The 15,129-nt window shown below is 43.5% G+C and overlaps 1 protein-coding gene across 5 annotated transcripts in view; it reads right to left on the bottom strand.

Annotated features, from left to right (window-relative positions):
- Positions 1–15,129, bottom strand: part of ERC2 (ELKS/RAB6-interacting/CAST family member 2) — a 1,022,300-nt gene that overhangs the window by 858,619 nt on the left and 148,552 nt on the right. The window lies entirely within an intron of this gene.

Here is a 15,129-nt window from a genome sequence, read left to right as displayed (position 1 = left end):
CAAACCATCCTAAAACTAGGCAGTGAACTATTTCAAAAGTTTCAAAGGCATACATCTAATATTGAATTTTTTACGTATCTATAAAACTTGAAGACACAGTATTCCATGTTTTCTAAATTCTACCTCCTATTTTGTCCCATGTTCATTGAAAAATGCAAATCAGAGTCCATTATAAAATAGGGTAAATTATTTTTATTATTTATTGCAATTAAAGGTATGAATAAGTTTAGTAAACAGGATTACTGTGTCTACTAAGCAAATAAAAAGTATGCAGGCAATAAGTAATACTGTGTTTGGAAAAACAAATTGACTGCAAATAGTGAACAAACCTTTGTTCTCCTGGCATCCAAAAACTGAACAGCATGGTAAATGAAAAAATGAAGCAAAATCAACAGAAAGAAAGATCAGATGCAAGCAAAGGAGATTCAACAGAAAAAACTAAATTCAACATAAAGTACCTTCAACAGAAAATGTCATTTTATTGTATTAAGTAACAACCTGGGAGCATTTAAATATATACAGCTAAACTTATGGTTCCTCTACTCAAAGTAAAGAAAATCAGAATTCAAAAAACTGTAAATCCAGCACTCAATAAAAAATATCCCAACTAATTTGACTCTGGCTCTTCCATATTATTCGATATTTCTACACATATTATAAAATATTTTGTACTCACTATACTTTATATAAAATGGTTTATCACTCTATTATGACTAAATCTTAATTTTTTAATCAAAATATAGTCATAATCAGTAGGAATTCTGCCTAATTAAGGCTGGATTTACACCCCAAAAATTGTCCTAAATTTAATTTGTCCTATACTACTAATTTCAGAGTATATCAAAAGCAAAATATAAATTATATTGATAGCTGCATATCTCACAGATTTTTCCCATATTCATTAAAAAAGAACTTTTAAAATAATGTACATTAAAAAAATATACATTCCTAATAGTTGTATGGTTAATAATCAAAGCTCATCTGTTACTTAGAAACATGGCATTATGCATTTTTATTCATTCCTGAAGCTCTACATATTTTCTTACAAAATCACTGGCATAATGTAATTAAGTTAAATTAAGTTAAAGACAGAAGAGGTCTACTAGTTCTGCAATGTTTGTTGTACAGCACAGCAAGGATATAATGTTATAACAATAAAATTAACTTAAACTGAATGTAAAAAATCATTCAATCTAGATATTAAAAATTTCTTGAAATCAAAACTAGATGCAGTTCTTGCAACTGGGGCAAAGCACTAGCAATGACATAGTGTTATCAAGTTTACTATAGTCTTTTCTGTCATTCAGCTATCCTTTTCTTCATATGACCAGAAGTTATTTCCATTAATATTACTGGTTATTAAAAAACACACTCTATAAAGAAAGAACAGATTGCATGATTATAAATTAAACAGTGTTAATGCTTGTGCATATATAGAGCTGATTTTTCAGTTGACATAAATTATATACATCAAAAGCAAAGAAACGTTGATTATAAAGTACCCCATTTTGAGTAAAACTTATAAGAGGTTAACTGTTAAAATTTTCCATTTAAAATAGATTATCAATCTTCCCAGAATCTTATTTTAAAATACGCTGACATTCTTACTTTAATATCATTATTTTACATTTTTAATCTCTCTCTGCTTTTATTATTTAAGTTACAAAAATCAAAATATTCTCTAGGAATTTAAATTAAATTCAGTTATTATATAGAGTACTTATAAGTGCAAACATTGAACAGTGGATGGAGTCTTGCTGAGCTCAGATTTAATGATGAATGGTTATAATGAATCAATGAATAAATTCAGATATGAAGGAGAAATGAAATGCGGGAAGAAAAAGAATCTTCAAAATAAGCAAGCTCTAAACCTTACATTGTAAATTTTAGTTAACATAACTTCTTTTTAAAATTCTTCTCTGTGTCCATCTGGTCTCAGAGTTTTTCTGCATGACATTAGTCAGTCAACACAATGGATATTTAATAATAGTAAAGAAAAAGATATCCTGCTTGCAGAGTATGACTTCCAGGCGCAACTCTGGAAGGGAGCTCATAAAATTGAAAGCATAGGTGGCCTTTGATATTTGAAATTTCCATATTAAAAGTAAGTTGTCCAAAAATCTTTCTGGTCCATGCCAAAGAGAAAAAAGATTCTTTTTCACAGTGTGGAATTACTATTTCCCTTCCTTATCTGATTAAAGATTAGAACAGAAATAGGGGCCCATTACTAATTCAAATAAGAGGACGAAACTAGAAACGACCTTCATATAGCAACTTCAGCATATCACTTTATTCTGATGAAAAAGAAAGGAAGGGAAGTAAAAGAAGCAAATCAGCATAGGAATCAAGTTTAACATGTCAAGAAAATTTAATATATAATGTGTAAATATATGTTTAAGAATTTCGTATATACAAGTATGAACAAACTTCCACAAATCCATGATATAAGCAATGAAAAAGACTGAAAAAGAGACAGTAAGAGTGTGTCTACATGTCACTATATGATGAGGTTGCTATGGCACCATGCATGGCGCAGTACAGATGGTTAATGTACCACGCGCACAGCACATGGTTAGATTTTGCTGCTACATCACTATAGCAGCACGTTATACCAGAGAAGTGTGCTGCTACAGCAACGTAGCTGCCAGTCACATGTAGACCCATGTGATCGCTACACTGTCATAGCACGCCATATCGTGATGTAGCATGTTGCATATAGCATGTAGACACACCTTAAAAGTGCTAATGTTGTGGTAAAAGGAAGGGAGCTACTATATAGATACTAACATAAAAAGGCAGTAGATAATAGCAAAAAGATTGCCATGCTACCATTTGACTTGAGTGCATCTAGAAAAGCCCACCAATAACGAAGTACAGGTAAACAAAAACAAGTTTTTTGGAGAAAAAAAAAGGTATGTATGAAAGCTTCTGCAGCGAGATCAGATCAATTCTAAAAATCAAATACTTCAAATATAATTATATCTATAAAACATGATATAATTAAAACCCTAAACACATAAAACAAAGCAAGAGAGAGCTGTTGTTCACTAGCATGAGCTGAACCTGCTGATATCAACCAGAATGGGCCAGCTAAAATTTTCCCTCTTGCTAGCTTACTTGTAACTGTAACTACTGTGTTACATTACTTTATAAGTACTGTACTGTTGCCATGTATTATGGCATGCAGTTGGTATTTCCTTTGTTTTTAAATTAAGGGTGCACCGATAGAGATTTTTTGGACCCATACCAATAGCCAGTTTTTAAGGAGGCATATTGGCCACCAGTGATCCGATTTCTAATACACAGCCCAGCAGCTTGAAGAGCAGTGTCTGGCTGGTAAGTCCATTGTGGTGGAAGGGGTGAGGGAAGGGGCGTGGGGGGCGCAGATTGAGGACCCTGCCATGAGGCAAGGAGTGGGGCAGGGGCTGGGGCAGGTGTTGCCCCACCAGGGCAGGGCACAGGATGGAGCTGCATCTTTTCTGGGGGCATAGGGAGGAGGAGGCAGCTCCTGTGTGCATCCCAGAAGGACATTGAGGGTGTTTTCCCCCTGGATCTGCACTCAGGGTAAGCTGCTGCTGCGGGCTGGGGTCAGGGGCTGTGCCAAGCTCTTCCCAGTAGGGGCTGGGCTGGGCTGGGCTGCCCCACTACCTCCCTCACCAAAGGGGCCTCAATCTGCCCCCTCGTGCCCCTTCCCTTCCCCCTCCCCTTCCACCAAAACAGACTTACCAGCTGGATGCAGCTCTCCAAGCTGCCAGGCTGTGCTTCTGGCCCCATGCATGCTGCAGCTGTGCGCATGACAGGGCATATATGGGCCACATTATCAGCAGCATCAGATAAAAAAAAGCCGATTTCTGATACAGTCAGTTTTCTGTATATCAGTGCCAATCCAATATCGGACCAATGTATCAGTGCACCTCTATTTAAAACATTTGTTAAAGTAACTGTATAACCACTATTGGTCTCTGAATTTAATTTTAAAAAATAGCTAAATTGCTAACATGGTCAACTAAATTCCAACAATCAGCAAAAATATTGGACACCAGAAAAAATAAAACATTTCCCTGTCTCAGAGTCTAACTGAATACTCTCATCCATAACCCTGAGATCCTTTTTAACTCTGTAGCTGATGTCCATGAAGTATTTATATTGCTGATATTGGGTCTAATCCAAAAAATTAAAGAAGCCCATCAAAAGATGCTGATTGACTGGACTTTAGATGAGCCTAGCAGAGACAGAGGCCATGTACAGGTACTCATTTCTACTGGTAAGAATTTTGGAGAAATTCTTACCAGTTGAAAAACAGCCTGGGAGCTGTGTAGCAGCCCCTTGCATGAAGAGCTACACAGGCAAGCTCTCCAGCCAGGAGGCACTGGAGGGCTGCTCCCTGGGCCTCCCCTGCCCTTAGGGAAGCCATTACTTGATAACCTATTCTCTCCCCTGTCTGGGAAGGAGGCAAGCTGTAAATATGCAGTCCCTCATGGTCTTAAATCACTTTAAAGCTGAAGTTAGAGGGAAGTGGGGCTGCTGACAACTTCCCCAACCCTGGGTCCCAGCTCCCCAGCTTTTAAATCACCCCCATGTGCTGCTCAAATAAGTAGAACACACAGCATTTAAAGTACAAGAGACTGGGAACTAGGGGGGGAAGTAGAGAATAGCTTCCCTGGCCCCAGTCCTAGCCCCTGGGGCTTTACAATCCCTGCCCCCAGGTGTGGCAATGGGAAGTTGGCAGGGGTTGGGAACAGGGCTTGGGGACAGCCTCCCCAAGCCTGATTCCCAGCAATTAGGGCTTTGCAGTCCTCACCCCCGCTACCCAGCTGGACATTAGGAGCGGCAATGACAAACTGATGGGGTTCACAAAGCCTCCTGCTCTCCTCCCCTCCAAGACTGGTCTGGGAGGGAAAAGAAAGGCAGCAGTAAGACAAAGCCCCCAGCTCCTTCTCCAAACCAGACAGTCTCCAGTTTGGAGAAAAGTCAAGGAATAGCTGTTGTTGCTCCCTTCCTCTCCTGGACCAGACCAGGAGGGAAACTTACAAGCATATGAAGATCTTCCAGGTTGAGACCTTCTTATTAATACCAATGATTCTTCTTCCAGTAGAAATGTAATGCCTATATGAAGCCAGAGAACAAACAGCATTCAGAGAGTGAAGACCTGTGACTACACCTACTACAAAACATATTCAGACATTTTCCAAATTAATTTCTACCTTTTCAAAAAAGAAAGTTTCTTGCAGTGCATTTCAGTATAGGTATCCAGGGAGATATTTAAAGACTCAGCACTGCATTTTTCTTTATGCTGTAATCTGTTGGTAGTTGTACTTATTTTTAGGAGTAATAAGAATTTCTTGAAGCATGTGATGACTGCCCAGCCAATCCATCTTTTGAAACCTTTACGTCACAAAAGCTTATAGAGGCATGGTTCATCCTCAAGCCTCAAGATTCAGGTGAGAAGGAGGATCTGATCCAAAAGAAGGTCTCAAGTGCCTATCATCTAGATAAACTAATATTAAATAAATAGTGACAAGCCTCTGAATCCAAGAGTTTTATAGGGGTCATTCCTTCCTCTGTGGACACATCTACATGTGCAAATGCTACAGGGTTGGTTTACTCCAGAGTAATTTACTCCAGAATAAATTCACTCCAGGCAGGCATCTACATGTGCAGGGAGGCAGGAGCAGATTTGCTGCTTATGGCAGCAAGTCTGCTCCTGCTCCCACCAGCCCTGCACTGGCCCCCTGCAGCAGCCAGGGGGAGCTCTAAGATCCCCCTGGGTGCTAGTCTAGAGGCCAGCAGGGAGCACAGTGCCAGGACAGCTGTCTCCTGGTGGGGGCTAGGACATTACTCCCTGCCCCTGGGAGCTTCCTTCTGCAGGGGTGGGGACTACCACCGAAACCCAGGCGGGGACATCTCCCTGCCCCAAGGGGGATGGGGACAGGGCAGGGGGCTTAGAAAGAGCTGCAGGGGAGGGGCAAGTTTCAGCCCCCTGCCCCGATCCACAGGAGGGGAAGCTAGCAGCATGCCCCCAGCTGGGCAGGAAATCCCCACCCAGATGGGTGCTCACTGCTAGCTGCACCACCAGTGGATCAGGGCATGGGGCTAGGACCTGCCCCTGACCAGGACAATTCCCAGCCAGCCCTAGGCTGCACAAGGAAGTCTGCATATGCAGCCTGGAGGTGGCTGGGGACTGCCCAAAATGGGACAGATGACAGCCACCTCCAAGCTGCATGTACAGACTTCCCCAAGCAGCCCAGGGCTTGTTCGGAAATGTCCGGACAGAGACAGGTCCCAGCCAGCTCCAGGCTGAGTAGGGAACTCTCCCTGTGCAGGGAGCTCCCAGCCCCTGCTCCATGATCATGGCACTAGGGCTGGGAACTGGCTGGGAGCTTATTTCCAGCCTCAGCTCTGCAGTGATGGAGCATGGGCTGGGAGGTGATTGTTTTCAGCCCCAGCTCCATGATCAGGCTCTGGTAGCAGAGCCTGCTACAGCAACAGGCAACTCCTGTGGACAGGGAGCAATCTCCCACCCCCTGCTACACAGCTGACCAGGAGCAAATTTGCTCCCAGTCATCTACAAGTGCTGTACTGTGCAATAATTACTTCTCAGTGCATTTTCTACTTATATTTACAAGTAGCAAATTTACACAGGATTAAAGCAGATTACTGCACAGTAAGTCTCTGCACGTGTAGATGGTGATGCTTATTGTGCAATAATTTGCTCTCATCTCAAGGAAAGCGTCTTTTGTAGACATATCCTGTGGGTAAGAAATTCACAAGATCTCTTCATAGCTGTTTTAATGGGTTATTCTTTATTTTGTCTTCTAAACCCAATTATTATAACAACTAGATTTCAAAAAGCAGTTAGATTGAATCAATGAATTAGGCAACTGACTTGCCTAGGCATTTTTGAAAATCCTACTGAACTGTCTGTATCATTAGTTAACTTCAGTTTCCAGTGAAGTTAATTTTTAATGGACACTAATATTTTCTTAGTGTCACTTTTAAAAATAAAAGTAAAGATAAGAGCATTTAAAAGTCACTGTCTTTACTCAGTTCTGAGATGAGAATTTTTTCCCCCATTTAACATGAGGGAAAAAGCCCCTCGTTTTAGAACCCTGTATGGGGAGAAGTGCGGGAGTTGGGGGGGGTGGGGGGGAGGCAGCTGCTGTGGCTCAGGTCCCAGCCCCTATCTAGGATTGGGGTTATAGCTGCAGCTGCTGCAAGCTCCCTCCCCCTCTGCTTCTGCACCCTACCATCTCTCCTCCCACATGCAGCTGCTCCACTGCCTGCCCCTCTCCCTCCCCCACTTAACCATGCTTTATGCTGGCAGGCTCCATCCATACTACAGCCTGGGACACTGAGCAGAGCCCCAGCCTGGACCCACAGTTGCAACATGCAGTACACATAGCTGGTACGGAGGCTGGGCTGGGGCTGGGCTCAGTATCTCAGGTGGCAAGTGCAAAAGAGTGGGGAGGTGAAGTGGGGAGCAGAAGCTGTGAAGAAGAGGGGATGGAGGAGCAGGAAGCGGACAGATCTGGTGAGGAGTGGGAGTGGGGTGGCAGAGGCTGGAGTAAAGGAAACGGGGAGCACAGACTGGGGGAGGAGAGATAAGGGGGGAAGCAGAAGATGGGGGAGAGGGGCAGGAGGGGGAGCAGAGGCACAGCAGGGTCCTAAGACTGCAGAAGGAGCCAGGAAGACAGCAGAGGTGTCAAGGAAAGGCACAAGCAGGGGGCAAGCTGCTTGACCTCCCTGACTGCCTTGTAATGGTGGAGGGGAAGAATTAAAGATGACCCTATAATAATTAAATTCTATACAAGTTTATCATTTTTTCATGTATAGAATTTAATTATTGGGGGGTCATCTTAAATTCAGGATCATCTTAGATTTGAGTAAATTTGATAATATAAAAAAGGAAAGAAAAAAAATTCCCAGGTTCAGCTGTAATGTTGGAAATACATGATTTGAAAATTTCTTATATAACATCTGTCTACTCATTACCCATCACCCTAGCCTCTTAGCATACCCCAATATTATGTAAAAACTCTTTCCCTCACAAATTCTGCATTGTGGTACTCTGTCAGCAGAGTCAGAATTCCCCCTTCGCACATACAGATTCTAATACTTTAAAAACAAAAAGTGCTTTCTTTAATCCATTTATGGCTATAAAGATATCATACAACTCCATGGGCATGATGCGAATTGCACAAAAATATTCCAAATAATCAGTAGGTAGGTTTTTTGATCTCCAATCTAAGACATCACCATTAGAAACAGGACTTGCTTACAGACTTGAAAGAAATTTAGGATCTTAACCTATCTGCTGCACTATACATGAAAAACAAGAATAATAAAGTCAAGTTCTAAAAGCTAACTTTAAATTTCACTCCTCTCAAACCTGTGTTCGAATCTAAGAACTGACCTCTAATGTCAAAGGTTTGTGCTCTCCTTTAATAAATCTACAAGTATTTCAGAGTCAAAGTTTAGTGCTGTTGTGTGACCAGAAAAGATTGTTTTACACCGGTATTTATTGTTCCTGTGTCCTGCCTGCCGGAAGAACTTTAAGTATCCAACGTGGTTGTGCTGTGTGCCAATTCCTCCAATATACTATGGATCTTCTATGCAGTTTACTGAACCATGCCCAATACTCTGCCCTTATGGAATTAAATATGTTAACAACACAGGAATTATTCTGTTGGAGGTAGAAAATAACAGGTATTATACACGTATGATTTCATTCTGCACCCATGACAGTAAAATCTCCATGGTTTTAAATGGAAGCAGGATTGAGCCCATGAGCTGAGATTTTACCTTCCTAATTCCTATACAATGTACAACATAATTCCTTTTCAGTATGGCATGTCTACAATGCTATAAATTTTAAAGGGACAGAGCTATGGGTGGAATATGGAGTTCATACAAAACTGAGCTTGTGAGGGGTGTGCTGTTGCACACTTTAGTAAACGTGGATCTGTAACACCTGTGTACACTTCACCAATGCTCCCGGACTCCAGGGGCACATCCACATGAGCACGCATGTACATCTTGTAGCATCTCAAAGCCCTTTGAAACGCTGCAAGAAGCATGTGTGGGAACGAAAAAATGTTCCCCATGCTGCAAATTTGCAGCACAGGAGCAAAATTAGACCCCTGCATATCCAGGGGTCAAAAAAACCACAGGGGAAAAAAACAGGGGAGGGACCGTGCCCTGAGGCAACCAGAGGTTTGGTCCTCCACAGAGAGGCTCTGGTAGCCTGCCAGAACATATCTATGGCTGGCCCTCGCTCCAGTGCTGAAGCACGCTGCCTGCCCATGTGGAGTGTGCCAGAGACAGGGAGCTGGACCTGGGCTCCTGCCAGTAAGTAGGCGGTTGGGAGGCCTGGAGAAGGGGGGAGGGAACATAGGGGGGGAACCCCTGGCAGCCCCACCTGTTCTCCCAGCCCTCCAGATCACTGCCCCATCCCCCGCCCGCTCCACTGAGCCCCCTGATTGCTGCCCCACCTAACCCCATGACCCGCCTGCCCCCTCGATGGCTATCCCACCCAGCCACATCCCCCACCTGCCCCACAAGCCTCCCAATGGATGCCCCATCCCCCGCCTGCTCCTCCAGCCCCCACAATGGCTGCCCCACCGGGCCCCATCCCCCACCTGCTTCCCTAGCCCCCCCATCATTGCCCTGCCTGGCCCCATCATCCCGCAATTAAAAAAAAGAAAAAGGCCTTCACTCACCGACAGTAGTAGCTGCTGTGTCAGTCACTGAGGCCAGGTGGTAGAGCCCCCCAGGCTGCGGGGCCTGAGTGACAGCATGGGTCCAGATGACAGCTGCAGCCCCAGCCCCAGCCATGCAATGGGGCAGGGGCAGTACAGGTGCCAGGCAGCTAGGGTCAGGCCCCCCTGCCCTGTGCTGCACAGGTGGACTCTACCACGAAGTCCCAGTGACCTCCACAGCAGCTGCTACTGCTGCTGAGTGTGGAGATTTTTTTTTTTCAAGTCCCCGACTGCTGGGACCAGGCAGAGGGGCATCAGGGTCAGGGTCAGGTGGGGGGGTAATCAAGGAGCCCTGCTGCCCCCCCACTACCCCATGCTGCATGGGGGGGCTCTGTCATGAGGCCCCAAAGCCCCTGCTACTGCAAAGTAAGTGCAACGCTTTTTTTTTTTTTTTTTTTTTTTAAGTGCCAGGAGGCTGGGGCCAAGGGGGCAGCCATCGGGGGGGGGGCTGGGGTGCAAGCAGGGGATGGGGCCAGGCAAAGCAGCCATTGGGGGAGCTGCAGAAGCCAGCAGGGAAAGGAGCCAGGCAAAGCAGCAATCCAGGGGGCTGAGGGAACAAGCGGGATGGGGCATGTGAGCCCTGCAGAGGGGGGTGGTAGCCCCTGCGGGGATCGTGTGACCCCTGTTGCGGGGGCTGTAGCCCCTGTTGGGGGGCTGTAGTCCCTGTTGGGGGGCAGCAAAACATATTGGTATTTAGAATTCATTTTATTATGATGAAAGAGACACTGGTAGGCTTCCAAATTGCTTTAACACAGTAGATATATCAATAAAACATTGCCCAATTGATCTCTGTCTCTCTGTCTCTCACCCTCTCTCTATATATAGTGGTCTTTTGTTTTAATTGTGGAGGAATATGGATTTTGGGGTATTTCACATAGTGACTTTGGGATTTTTTTTTTTATCAGGGATTTTTCAGTTTTCAAATAGGGAACACCAAAATTCCTGCTAGGGAGGCAAGTGGAAGGACCCAGGCAGAGAAGCCTGCTCAGACCTGGCACCTTGGACCCAGCTGGAGATGGCTGACCTCCTGGCCAATTGGGGCCAGGAGGACATGCTTTGACAGTTCAAAGCAGGCCACCACACCTGGAACATCTTCCAGGTAATAGCTGCCCAGATGGCCAGGCAGGGGGCACATATGGCAGTAGTGCTGCACAAAGGCCAACTCTGCAGCCACAGCCCACTGGCAGCTGGCCCAAAGGGGCAGATGCCTCTACTGGCTGTGCAGTCCACATCCAGGTCTGGCAGGTGCACAGCAGGTCACAGCCAGGCAGCAGCCCTCACTGCCAGACTGCTGCAATGGGTAAAAGATGCAACAAACTCGCAGGGCTGCTTCAGCAGTCCAGCTGGCACAAGGGATAGTGTCCCCAGGTACCAATTGGCTGGGCCCCAGAAGCTCCTGAGAGTGCCCCAAGTAGCACAATTTGCCCCACACCAAAGTGCATGTCCAGGTACATGTGCTGAGACAAAAAACCACAGCTCACATTTGCACCGCTTCTGTTTGAACGGCTGCAAATGCACGTGCTTGCATGTGTGGACACGCCCCAGGAGATTTGGAAAAAGGAACAGATGAGAAGCCTGTTGCTGACAAGATTTTGGGGGCTACTTATGGATTATTTGGTGAAGGAGGGGAAAGTGTAAAACAAAGAGAAGGGAACTAAAGCCTGGCCTGGAAAGTGATAGAAATATGTAGGGGCAGATTCAAAGCAAGTATATGATTATTGATCGGGTTTTTCAACTCTTATGACTTGAGCACAAGTCTCAAGATACTTGTTTTTCTTCAAGTCTCAGATCTTGGCAACAAATGACTACATGAGGACCTCAACTTTCATTCACAAAAGTAAGTTTCCACCTGTGAAGTTTTAAAAGAAAAGCATGAGAACAGGAAACAAGTCTGTCATAAAACCTTAGAATTCAACAGACAAATTAAAAGCTGCCAAAACTTATTTTTTTAAAAACAAAACAAAAAAACCTCCTCATATGTTTAAGCTGTTCTGACAATTCAGCAGGGGAAGGCAGAAGAGACCAGTATAGAAGGGGATTTTTCAGTGATTGGGAATACTGTTATACAGCTCTTTATTTATCGTCTCATTTGTTGCCTATTACCTCCTTTGTGGCAGAAAATTTCGATTAAATTTGGGAGACATTTTTTCAAATAAGCAGGTTACACACTGAAATATACACTTTGGGGTCAATTTACAATATTCACAAATGCATGTCAGTTTTGTGTTTCAGTAAAATAAAATTATATTTTTCATTATGAGCTGACCCAAAGCAAATTTTACTTTTATTTTTCAGTTAAGCCACTGATCTGGAAAATCATTTTTCTGGTGCTCATGTCAGTTTCCTATTAGAATCTTAGCCCCATGATATTTGAACAGTAAAACTGCGGTTTAGAACAATTTTCTCAAGAAGACTACACAAATATCAAGCACAAGCTTCATACAAAGTGCAGAGAAATATTCATTATATGAGCTGTAGCAAATAGCATCCTTGGTATTATAGAACTGCACTACAGTTATAGCATCAGTGGTCTAAAAATATTAGAAAGCACACAATAAAATATTCCTAATTTGACCCCAAACTGTATTTGGAATTAGGAATTTTAAAACTGGTGATCTAATACAATACATTTTACAAAAATGTTCCAGTACTTCATACTAAATCTAAATGTCTATATTTAAAAGATTAAAGCAAAACAAAAGAAAACATTTTAAAATTATCTGATTTTATTATGCTTTAAGTCAGGAGTAAAAACAACTTATCTACTTCTACATTAAATAACTAAAACAGGATCCTTTCAAATAGTAATGGTAATAGCTACAATTTTTAGGTCACACACACAGTATTAAAACTCACATACCAGAAGACTAGTTCCAACAAATACAGCCACTCACACAATTTTCCTTTCAGTCTGGCCTTTGCATAAATGCTACTTTCTTAAATCTCACAGCAACATTTCTCACTGAAAATAACAGATAAGGTTATACTAAGCAATAAGGAACTGTATTATTCATTCTTTTACAGCAGCACTGTGAGAACACCCCTGTCACAAATTGCATGGCCCCTCCATACTGATACCAGGAGAATTCAGGTTTGCATTCCTTGAAGATCCAGAGCTCTCATTGGATTTGATTAAAAGGATTGAATAATGTGCCGAAACAAGAGCTAGTATAGACAATGATGAATGGCTTCATCTCTCCTATTCATGAAGTTCATGCCCCTTTGCCCAGGATGCAACCACTTCAAGGTTACCTTAAATTGCACCCCAACTCCATAGATACCTAGTATAGGCTTTGCCTTGCCAGGTCACAGAAATGCTATAGTAATCATACATCTTTCTGTCCTCTAGCTACCATTCCTTTCTCCAAACTGCCCATTATATTCCATCTTCACATATCCCTTGCACCAGTGAATTGTTGCAGTAGCAATGCAGCAACTCAGTCCCATAGACAATGTCAGGCTGGGGGACTTAGCCTTGCCTTGGAGCAGGAGTTGTCAACTGGGGGTACATGTACCCTCAGAGGTACTTGGGAAGGCCCTAGAAGGTGCATGCGAGCTGGTGGAAACAGAGCACCGCCACCCACCACCCCATGCCACCACCTCCCAGGAGCAGGGATGGGGGAACGAGGGCAGTGACATGTCTCTGCAGGCTGCACAGGTGCTGCCCAACCAGCCAGACATGGGCCAGGGGTCGGCGAGCTCTCATGCGGCGGTCACCGCCACCACCCTGCACTGCCGCCACTCCACATCCAGCCGCACGCCACCCCCCCGCTCCATGTCCTGCTGTGCCCGCCCCACCACCCCTCCCTGCTCTGCATCCAGCCGCCAGAGGTACACTTATCAAAGTTTGAAAACCCCTGCCCTAGATTTTCAAGTATAAAAGGACTCTGGGACAATGAAGAATTAATCCAGAAAAATTATATTCTTGGGTTTGGCCAAACTGTGCTTTGCATAAAGCACCTGAAGAATAAAGGAGTAGGGAATTCTCACCTGGTCAGACCTACCAAATTTCTAGTTCCTTGCACCAGCAGAGCACTAAAAGTAAAACACAGAATCAACCTGACAAGGTTTGATTCTTCCTTGCCTTTTACTTTATTTAGCCATGCACTTTTGCATAAAGTAGGTATAAAAGTACTAAATCAGATTACAGCTCCAGCTTGTGTCTACAATGACTACAGAATAAGGGCCTAAAAACTGATCTAGAAAGATCTAGATCACACTGATGTTCCTATCCATAGATAGGATTACTTTAATATTTGTAAAATTGTTTTTCAAATGCAAACAAGTCAATGTATCCCAGAGTGAAGGAGAAAGGAGGCCAATAAAAAAAGAGGAAAGAAGTATTAAACCCAAAAGGCCTCTGCTTCCCCCACAACTTCTTTTAATTTGTGATAAGCTAAGTTAAGAAAAGACAAGCTTTGTGAGCATGGAAAAAAATAAAACCTGCATAATAAACTTCACTCTTTCTTTGGGGTAGTTTTATTTTGGCTACAGAATCAGTGACTCTAATTAATCTGGCTCTAATTAACGCGCAGTAGCCTACAACGTCATGGCTCAAATCATGCAAACACACTAATGCACAGTAAAAGTAGGCTACTGCGCATTAAGTATCACTAAAAATGCATGCACTATTGCTACTGTGCATTAGGGCAGCCTAACGTGCATTTAGTTAGTACTCCATATAAGAGGTACCAAATTTAATGGGCAATAGCAAAAGTGCATTAATTAACATGTAGATGCAGCCTGTGAAATTTAAAAATAAATAAAACTGACCTTTCAGGTATTTTTATGATGTTTTATTCCAGGGGCGGGCAATTATATTGGGCAGAGGGCCGCCTACTGAGCTTTGGCAAGCCATTGAGGGCCGCATGACAGGCAGCCAGGGGCAGATATATATTAATTTTCTACATTTTTTAGGGACCCTGCCGGCCAGATAGAATGACCTGGCAGGCCGCATCTGGCCTGCGGGCCGCATTTTGCCCACCCCTGTTTATTTCATTTCTGTAAACAAAAAAAACAGACTTTGTAGACTCTAGTTAACACAGAATTCCCATATCTGTTTCTTGATGTAATAACACCACTATTCCCAACAGATGCAAAGCTTTTCCTACAGGGCAAATCCCTTAAATCCAGTCCAGGGCAAGCTGCTGGACTGGGAACAGCTATAGAACCTTTGCCTTACCCTCTAAACAGCTCAGCTTGAGAATCAATTAATTCAGCTGCATGGGGACCCAGCATGAAGCTGTCCTCTCTCTGCAGGGGATCTACACCTGCAAGTTCCCAAAATTCTACTCCACAAAATGAAACTGCACTAGCATGCAACCAAGGCAAGTGGAATAGATGTTGATTCCTGATCATAGGGCCTTTTGTG

The sequence above is a fragment of the Alligator mississippiensis genome, chromosome 12 (genome assembly GCF_030867095.1).
Source record: "Alligator mississippiensis isolate rAllMis1 chromosome 12, rAllMis1, whole genome shotgun sequence".
NCBI classification, from domain to species: Eukaryota; Metazoa; Chordata; order Crocodylia; family Alligatoridae; genus Alligator; species Alligator mississippiensis.
The sequence above is the reverse complement of the archived record's forward strand: the minus strand, read 5'-3'. Positions and strand labels throughout refer to the sequence as shown.